This window comes from Enhydra lutris, unplaced genomic scaffold, assembly GCF_002288905.1.
Source record: "Enhydra lutris kenyoni isolate GAN:26980312 unplaced genomic scaffold, ASM228890v2 scaffoldscaffold12, whole genome shotgun sequence".
Lineage (NCBI taxonomy): Eukaryota > Metazoa > Chordata > Mammalia > Carnivora > Mustelidae > Enhydra > Enhydra lutris.
Window position 1 is genome coordinate 23,985,173 of NW_019154096.1, and position 10,496 is coordinate 23,995,668.

The following is a 10,496-nucleotide window of genomic DNA, read 5'->3' on the forward strand; positions in this document are numbered from 1 at the left end:
GGAACAATGCCCCACCTCCCTCAGAGTAAATCTCAAGTCCTTAGAAAGGCTACACACCCCATAGGATCCAGTCATCTTCCTCTTGTCTCTATGGCATCCTACCCATGATCTGAGTTTAGCCAGCCTCTTTGCTGTTCTACAGATGGGTCAGGCATGCTCCTGACTCAGAAATTTTGCTTTAGCTGAATTCCCTCCCCTCCTTCAATCTTTGCAGCTCCTGTCCTCAATGAGGCTACCCTGATGCATTGTGTCCCTGCCTTGCCAGGAAAAAAAAAAATCTCCCTACTGAAGATTTCCATGCCCATCCCTCATGGAAACCCACATCACTTGCTCTTTCCCTGCCATGCCCACTTGCTTTTATACCCCCACCCCTGCACAAGCCCTTGTGTAAACACCACTCATCTCTGCACATTTATTCATTCATTTACCCAGCAAATATTCATTCATTCGTTTATTTGTTCATTCATTACTTTTAGAACCTGTATTTCACATCAGCCTTATTTCCTTTTTCTGTTTAAGAGTCCATAGAACAGTTTATGACCACTCTGTTGTTTCTACCTTTTTAGTGTCCTGAGCAGTGGGAGCTGCAGAGCCATCGTCAGTGGCCGGCTGAGCGCTCCAGTCTTCCTCAGAGTGGATGGGTGCCCTGGGCACCTGCATGCCTTCAGACCAGTCTGAGACCCTGGGCTAGGTAGGAGTAAATTCAGGAGATGGGGCAGTCCATTTACTCTGAAATTCTCCTTGGGTCACTGCCTTTTCAGCAGCAGCCTGCTCTGCTCCTCCTCTTCAGTCTTTTCAGGCTCTTTCAGTCTTTTCAGGTAGAAGTAGAGATCAGGCATGACCTCTCATGAGTGTTCACGGGAGATGGTGCCATGCATGCGCAGAACTTCTCAGCCAACATCCACTACATCAGACCCACTGGGTGAGCTTTCTTGTTGTTGCAAGGCATAGCAATGTCCACATAGCATAGGGGAGAGTCTGTTCCACAGGGCGATGGTAGGTGGGTCAACGTAAGATACCTCTGTGAGAGGCCAGTGCTTAGCCCTGGAGTCAGTCACCCCCAGAAGACATGGGGAGGTTGCCTGGATCTGGTTGGTGAAGGTTCCAGATGTGAAGTGTGCCTCAGTAGGCATGGCTCCGGGGGCAGGTGCAAACGTCAGCACAGCCCACAGGCTGGTGTTCCTGGAGGATATGGTACTCACAACACCCAAGTTTTTAATGGCAACAATGGTGTGAGCTGCCAACAGAAGCTTCTCCCAGGTTGTCCTCAGATTTTTGATGTAGATGCCATCAGTTTTCCTTCTGCAGATGTACTGTCCCATCTGGAAGTCAAGATTAGTGCCACCCAAGTGGGTTCTTGCTGCAAGAAATTTGAGGACATCCTTCATTTGCAGGACATTGAGGCCTATGGACCTTGTGAGATTTCTCTTTAAGTTATAACAGGAACCCAGAACAATGTTGTGTGGACCCCTCTGTGGGTATCATGGGAAGGTTGGCAAATATTGTTTTGATGTCACCTATGAGTCAGACTCTGTGCACAGTGTTAGGAGACATAAACATGAGACAGATCCTGGCCCAACCTTCATAGGGGGTGGAATCCAGTGCCCATGCTGTCCCACATGCTATTCTGCCATGCTGATATCTTCTTTTCCATCTGGAAAATGCCTACTGATAAATAGATCTTATATATTCTTCCCATGAACCAATGGATCATCTTGTATACCCCTTAGAGGATATACTGTGCTCTTTGAAAACACTGGACCAAGACCTCAAACAGGATGTAAACAGATTTTTTTTTTTTTTTTGGTTGAATGTGACAGAAAATAAGTCAAACCAGTAGAAAAGAGAATTTATTGGATCATATAAACAGAAAATGCAGAAATGCATCTAGCCTCTGGGACTATACAGACATCACTCGTGTTGAGAGAGGACTCCCTCTGCTCTTCGCTTCAGGCCTTCTGCCTTGATCTCTTCTATGGAAAGATGGAAAGAAGAGGAGGATGTGTCCACAGGAAACCATAGGCTTGTATCAACCCAGACTGGCAATGACTCAGGGAAAACTCTCTCTCTTAGCATCCACGTAAAATTCTTAGGGAAGGGATGTGATTGACCCAACTTGGATCATGTAGTCATCCCTAAACCAATGACTGCGGCAGGGCAATTAAGAGCTCTGATTGGCTGGGCATGGATCACTCATCACTGTTGCCTGGAGAGCAGGGCACTATAATTGGCAGCCCAAGTGGAACCATATAGAATAGGGGAGGAGCAGTTCTCTGAAGGAAAGAAAATGTTATGACTAGGAGGAGGGGAATGATGTGGGGCAGACCAAAGCAAAATGCCACTACAGTGCGGGGGGCAGAACTATATCCCTGATCCATAATTCTGTCCATTGCACCACACATCCTGGCAGCTAGATGTTCAAATAGGACATCCCTCAGAGCATCTCCAAAATGGTCCAGGTCCTCATTGTTGCTCACCTTTTTTTTTGTTTTGTTTTGTTTTATTTATTTGAGATAGAACGAGAGTGAGAGAGAGAGAGAGAGAGAGAGAGCAAAAGCACAGAGGCAGCAGGCAGAAGGAGAAGCAGACTCCCTGCCCAGGAGGGAGCCTAATGTGGGGCTCCATCCAAGAGCCTGGGATCATGACCTGAGCCGAAGGCAGATGCTTAATGGACAGAGCCTCTCAGGCACCCCTGTTGCTCACTCTTGTATTGGAACTATTAATGGCAAAACAGTTCTTCACTCCTAATCTTTCTTTCTAGACTTTTATCAATCATAAGGGAGTAACAGGGATGGACTTACTTAGAAAACTGGACAAAATGTATGATACAACAATTTTTAGACAGTAGAAATCAGGAAACTCAGGATTGTTATCTTTGATTGAGGGGAGACAAATGAGGGAAGCTCTCTGAGAGATACCAGAAGGGTCATATTTCAATAATGGGACTAAACTAGCTCTAGAATAAAGGCTACTCTAGTTTTACCTTTATTTTTTTTAAGATTTTATTTATTTATTTGACAGAGAGAGATCACAAGTAGGCAGAGAGGCAGGCAGAGAGAGAGAGAGAGAGAGAGAGAGAGGGAAGCAGGCTCCCTGCTGAGCAGAGAGCCCGATGTGGGACTTGATCCCAGGACCCTGAGATCATGACCTGAGCCGAAGGCAGCAGCTTAACCCACTGAGCCACCCAGGAGCCCTAGTTTTACCTTTAAAAAGCTTTAAAACAAGCCTCTGAAAGATCATACTGGTCTTTTAATGGCATGCCAGAACAAAGTCCTGCCCTCTTTAATGGACTACCAACCAAGTCCAGCAGTCAACAACCTAAATTTACATTGCATCCAATCAGGAATGACTAGAAGAGCAAAGAAGCAGGAAAAAAAAAAAAAGTTACCCTTAACAAGGAGAAAAATAAATTAATGGAAATATATTCAGAAATGACAGTGATCTTGGAATTAGTATTCAAGGATACTAAAATTACTTGTACAAATATGCTCCATGATTTAGAAAAAAAAAAACAGGAACATAATGAGGAAAGAAATAGATGATAAAAAGGCCCCAATGGGCTCCTAGAGATGAGAAATACAGTATTTGAAATGAAAATTTCACTGGATAGCATGAACAGCTATTTAGACACTGCTGAAGACAAGCTCAGTGACTTGGAGACACAGCCTTAGAAACTATCCAGACTGAAGCAAACAGAGAAAAAAAGATTAAGAAAAGTATCAACAGAGTCTCAGTGACCTATGACCTATAGGGCCATATCAAATAGTCTGACATACATGAAACTTAAGCCTCAGAAAGAGAGAGTAGAGACAGAAAAAGTTTTTGAAAAAATAATGGGCAAAAGTTTCCATTTTTTAAATGTTTATTTTTTTATTTGATTTTTTAAAGAGAGGGAGAGAGTGAGTGTGGTGGGGAGAGGGAGAGAGAGAGAATCTAAAGGAGGCTCCATGCCCAGCACAAAGCCCGAAGTAGGGCTCAATCTCATGACCCCGAGATCATGACCTGAGCCAAAATCAACAGTCAGATGCCCAATGAACTGAGCCACTCAGATGCCCCAAAAGTTTTAAATTTGATGTAAACTATAAATCTTCAGACCAAAGAAGCTCAAAGAACCCCAAGCAAGATAAACACAAGTAAAATCGCACCAAAGGATAGTCAATCAAATTGCTGAAAGCCAGCAATAAAGACAAAATCTTGAAAGCAGTCAGAGAACAAAAACAAACAAACAAAAACAAACAAAAAAACACCCCATAAAAAACCAAAAACCAAAAAACAAAACAAACAAAACATGCACCCAGGAACAAAGATAATTACAGCAGACTTTTCATCAGAAACTATGCAAGCTGCAAGATAATGAAGCAACATCTTTAAACTGCTGGGGGGAGGGTTGGAACCCTGTTAAACTAGAATTCTATTCCCAGGGAAAATATCTCTCAAAAACAAAAATGAAATGATTGGGACACCTGGGTGGCTCAGTCGTTAAGCGTCTGCCTTTGGCTTGGGTTATGATCTCAGGGTCCTGGGATCAAGCCCCACATAAGTCTCCCTACTCAGCCAGGAAACCTGCTTCTCCCTCTGCCTGCCACTCCCCCTGCTTGTGTTCCCTCTCTCACTGTGTCTTTCTCTGTCAAATAAATAAATAACATCTTTAAAAAAAATGAAATGATTTTTTCATACAAATTAAAGGTGACAGAATTTTTTGCCAGCAGATCTGCTCTATAAGAAATGTTAGAGGGGCACCTGGGTGGCTTAGTGGGTTAAAGCCTCTGCCTTCAGCTCGGGTCATGATCCCAGGGTCCTGGGCTCTCTCTGCTCAGCAGGGAGCCTGCTTCCCTTCCTCTCTCTGCCTGCCTCTCTGCCTACTTGTGATCTCTCTCTCTCTGTCAAATAAATAAATAAAATTTAAAAAAAAAATAATAAAAACTCAATTATCTTAAAAACAAAAAAAGAAATGTTATAGGAAATTTCTCAGAAGGAAAATGATACCAGGTAGAACCTTGGATCTACACAAAGGAATTAAGAGAACAAGAACTGATAAACATATGCATATGTATAAAATATTTTGAAGATCATTGACTGTATAAAACAAAAACAATAATGCTATATTTGGAGGTTTATAACATCAGTAGAAAATGAATGACAACAAGGGCACCAAGGACCTAACGGGTTAATGGAAGTGTAGAGTTGTAAAGTTCTTACGTTTTATGTGAGATGGTATAATACTATGGATGGCCAACGGTGATAATGGGATATGAAGCAAGCCCACTGGAAGTAAGTCCTTAAGCAATCACTAAGAGAATAACAAGTGTAGCTACTAAGCCAACAGCAGAGATAAAATGAAATCTTAATATTTCCTTCTGTGTCTAATGAGCCCCATTAATGTAACACACCCAGTCTCTCGGCTCTCTCCCTCATTCTGCTCCAGGGAATACTGAGTGTATTTTTCTTAAACTTTTTTTTTTTTAAAGATTTTTATGTATTTATTTGACAGAGAGAGAGATCACAAGTAGGCAGAGAGGCAGGCAGAGAGAGAGGGGGAAGTAGGCTCCCTGCTGAGTAGAGAGCCCGATGCGGGACTCAATCCTAGGACCCTGAGATCATGACCTGAGCCAAAGGCAGAAGCTTAACCCACTGAGCCACCCAGTTACCCAGTACTGAGTGTCTTATCTGATAGATGCCTGGGGCTTGAGTGACCCAGCCCTTTTTTCTGGCTCAAGCTGTAAGGAGCACACACGTTTGCTGTGCTCTTGTGGTTGGGGAGGGCTAGAGATGGTGCAGGATTGCCGGTGAGTTCATTGGTAAATCTAATTCCAGGTGTCCGTGTCAGGAAGCCCACTTGCCCACAGCATGAACAATGTTCTTCCAAAAGCATCTTCAGCCATCGTAAATGAAAATGTGACCTCTCTCTGCCTTGCTTCTTTGTCTGATTTCTTACTGGTTTAAAAATCGGTATTTGTGGAGATACTAACCGCCCCCCCCCCCCCCGCCATATACCACAGAGGGTAGCTTGTCAGTCAAGTCCCTGATGGCACCCAGGAGCTGGGCCCCCTGCTACCTGCCTCATGCAGTTGACCACGGGGGCTTGAATAGTGAGCCTTGGAACAGAGAGGGAGCAACGGCCAAAGAGGTGAAGAGGAGATACCTGGTTGCTGGACCCCGGGGCTCAGGGAGGACTAACTGAAGGTGCCTTAGGTGAGTCTGGCAAAGAGGGAAAGGCTCAGCTTTCCTCCCTTCACCCACTGCTCAGAACCCCCAGAGTCTCCCCACGGGCCCCCCTCAGTCAAGCACGTTATGCAAAGGCACAGGCTGGGGGCAGAAAGCCTGGATTCCTTGCCCAGCCAGGCCACTGACTCCCTGTGTGACTTCAGTCAAGTTATCCCTCTCTTGGCCAGTCTGGCCTCAGTTTCTCCATCTGAAACAAAAGGGTTATGCTAGACAACATCTAATAGTGGTTCCTTCTTCCTTTATTATTTGTGTCTAAGCCAGCCTGAGGCTACATTCAGAATTTTTTTTTGTTTGTCCTACACTGTGTTTGAATTTTTTCCCAGTTAGTTGGTAACATGGGGAAGATTTCACATATAAATCTGAATGTCCACTTCTCTCGAGAAATTCTAAGTCTTTGTTGTTGCCTGGAAGTAAGAAGCTGGGGGCCCTGCGTGGCTCAGTCAGTTCAGCATCTGCCTTCGGCTCAGGTCATGATCCCAGGATCCTGGGATCAAGTCCCGGGTCAGGATCCCGGCTGGGTGCGGAGTCTGCTTCTCCCTCTTCTCCCTGTTCGTGCTCTCTCTCTCAAATGAAAAAATAAAATCTTAAAAAAAAAAAATTAAGAAGCTGGACTTAAGTAGTAGCTGGCCCCCTTAGGGGATGCAGCTTCTCCAGGTGACCAGTCTCCGCTTGGCCACCACCGTTCATGTGTGTTGCCTGCGGGTGCCTGTAGTGTGGGCTCCGTGGCCTCAGCTCCGACAGCAGGGAAGCTGGGCTATGAGCCTGGGTCTCTGGACTCCCTGCCACTGTGATTTCTGCTATTTTCTGTGGCTAGCTGGGCCAGGGGGGAAGAGTGACAATATTTTGGAGCTGCCTGGGGTTACCCTAAGGCAAGCTGGACTTAAGGGTGTGGGAAGAGATACAGAACTGCGTGGGCTCAGTGGGTCCCTTGTGTTCCATGGTGGACCCCAATGCCGGAAAGGCAAGCGGAACCAGAAGGTCCCCTGGCCTCTCCCTGGGCCCTGTTCCTCCCACCCCCAACTAGTGGCTGAGCCAAGAGGCTGGAGTTAAAGCCCTTCCCCTACTGACAGCTTTACAAATCTCCCCCAAACCCCCACTAATGTGGTTAAATCATTGTCAGAGGCACAAGGTCACGTCACCAGCTGCCTGCCCCACACAGAGGCGGCCAGTGGTGGTGGTGGTAGGGGGTGGGGGAGCCTGTAGAAGGCCTGGCCTTCCATCTCCATGGCTTCAGATCCCACACTAACCAGCTTTGGGGACCCCAGTTGTACTCTCAAGGACTTCTATCCCGAAGGATGCTGAGAAGTAATCTCAGATCTGGTGGCCACCTGGCCCAGGGAAGGTTCTCGAGGGACAGGGTCCGACACACCTGGGGTTGAGCCCTGGCTGTCCACCAAGTAGCACTGGACACTCTGAGCCTCCGTTCCTTCCCCTGTCGGAAATGCCACCTACTCTGGGAAGTCTTCTCTGACTTCATGTTCCCTGAAGATTTTCTCCTCCTCCAATCTGTGCGGCTCCCAGGTGCTCATTCCCAAGCCCACGAGGTTCCTTACCTGCCGGTTCAAGGACTTCTCTCCCTGGGGAGAGGGAAGCAGGAGGGAAGGTTGGATGACAAACCCTAGACAGTGGGATCCATGCTCGATTGGCCTCATTTCCAACCTCTCTGCCCACAGGCTGCCTTGCTCCTACCTCTCCCCATCACCCCAACCAGGAAGTTCCAATAAACACAGGCGTAAATAAACACAGGCTCCAATAAACACAGGCATAAACCTTCAGTGATATGCACCAAGAGCCTTGAAGAGCGCGCACCCAGGGGCATAACAGTTTCACTTCTAGAATATTGCCCACAAGAAATGACAAAAAAGTTCACCTCAGTGTTATTGATAAAGGGCTGAACATTGGACATGACCTAATATCCAAAAGAGGATTTTGATTACCTCTATGATGATACTGTACCCGAACAGGTCAGAATATATGTAGCAATTAAAACGATGAAATCAATCGCTAATTCTTTGGCACCAAAAGATGTGCATAATATGTAAGTGTAAAAAGAGGATTATAGGAAAAAGACCACAGAGTGAATTCTCTGTATCTCTTCTCTTCATAAATATATAATGTATCTGGGGGTGTGTAGAGATACAATATCAATTTAATGTTAACATTGTTAACGTTGTTAACATTGTTAACATTGGGTGGTGAGATTAATGGATGATTCATAGTATTTTGTTAATCTGCAGTGAGTTATTTGGGAAATTAAAGAAACAAAGACATTTATTTGAAAGCTGAGTGCCCCAGGTTGGGCTCGGGGGGCTTCCCCATGTGCCCCCATGGTGGAGACTGGATGAGGCCAGGTGAGGCTGGGGACTGGGGACGGGGTGGGCAGCAGAGACGGCAGAGCTGGCTTTAGCCCCCCTCCAGGCAAGCCTGAGCCAGGCTGAATGACGTCCGCTTTGGTTCCTGGCTTGTGTTGGGCACTCAGTCTCCAGGGGGGACCTTGTCTGGCCAGGTGATTGCCCCCCCTTCAAGCCCGCACCTGCTCCATTAATCTTCTGTGTCCTCACCTGGCCGACAGAGCCCACTCTGTGTGTTGACCTAAGAGGAGGGTGCCAAGGGCCCAGGGAGGGGCTCCCGCCCCATACCTGCCGTTGCTCAGCAGCTGGGGCTGGGCTTGTCAATGCTGATGGATGAGCTGGACAAGGCTGCTCTGTCCCGCCGCTGTCCCCCCACCCTCCCTGGGCCAGGCGTCTCCTCGGAGCAGGATGGCTTATCCATGTCCACGAACCACACGCAGACCTCCCCTTCCAATGTGCCTCTGTGGTACTGTAAGTTTTCTCATTTAAACCTCCCATAAACCCAAGAACATAGCAGTTCTGATTAGAACCATCTTATAGATGAGAAAATGGAAGCAATGAATGTAGCAATTCACATGATAAGATAGATGTATATTTCACTACGACTGAAAAATTTTCATAACAGATTAAGTGAAACAAGGACAGTATGACAAAAGTAGAGCATATGTTTATCTTCACCATCTCTGTAAAAGTCTGCAAGGATATCTGCGCGTTGCTAACAGTGACTGGGCTGGGATTCCAACCAGGGCTTTGGGCTCAGATCCCATGCTCATTTTACTGTCTGTCCTTGCCTCTCTGTCCTGAGGTTCTTCCTTCCTTCAAGTTCCTACGGCCTCCAGGTAGCCTTCTGGGACTCCTCCCCAAATCTCGTGTGGGCCATCTCAGTCATTCTAGAAACGCTGTCCTCTGACCAGCCCTTAGGCTGACACTGTGCCCTGCACAGTAAGTCCACATTCATCCTGATTAGCCATACTTCTGAGGGTCTCCAGCTGGTACCTCAGGGTCTTGGTCCCCATCCCACTAGATGAGGCCTCCCTTCTTCCCATTTTCTGGCATCATCTTGATGACATCAAGTCCAAACCCCAAAGCTCACACATTCAAGGGAAAGGCCCACGGCTCCTCACTTAGATTCCACTTTTTCTCCGTTTGCAGGCAATCCCGCAGAGCTTGGATAACTGGCTCCCCGGGCTCTAGGTGACGGGGGGCAGCACACTGGAAAGTGGGTGGCCAGCCTCCAGAGCCAGGCCACCCAAAAGAGCTGAGGCCAGGACCGCAGAGAGAAGAGATCAGTCCTTACAGCAGTCTGGGGCTCTTGTCAGAGAGGTGGGCACACTTCAGGAGCTCCAGGAGCATCCAGAGCCGGAGCACAGGTGACAGCTGCGATGCCTCCCTAACCATCACGACAGCTGAGCTTGGAAGCCATCCTCTGCTGAACTTTGGCTGTTTCCCACACACTGGGCATGCGGCGTGTGCTCTGTGTAAAGAGGTACAGAAACATGCAGTATTAAAAAAAAAAAAAAAGTCTATTAGTTCCCCAGGGCCATGATAACACATGATCCCATATTGGGTGACTTAAAACACAGAAATTTATTCTCCCACAATTCTGGAGGCCGGAAGTTTGAAATCAAGTTGTCGGCAGGACACTGGTCCTTCCAAAGTCTCCAGAGGAGATGCCTTCCTTGCCTCTTCCAGCTTCTGGTGCCTCCTGGCCCTCCTCTGCTTGGGGTTCCCTAACTCCAGCCACTGCCTCTGCCTTCATGTGGCCTTCTCCCCTGGGTCTCAGGATCTGTTTCTTCTCTCCTCTCTTCTAGGGACTCGTCACTGGATTTAGAGCCCACCTAACCCAGGGCAAGCTTGTCTTCAGACCCACAACTTAATAACCTCTACAAAGACCCCTTCTTCCAAATAAGGTCACAGTTA

At 47.0% G+C, this 10,496-nt stretch overlaps 1 pseudogene; it reads right to left on the reverse strand.

The window, feature by feature from the left end:
• Nucleotides 1–534: 534 nt before the first annotated feature.
• Nucleotides 535–9,592, reverse strand: LOC111144986 (annotated as a pseudogene).
• Nucleotides 9,593–10,496: the final 904 nt, after the last annotated feature.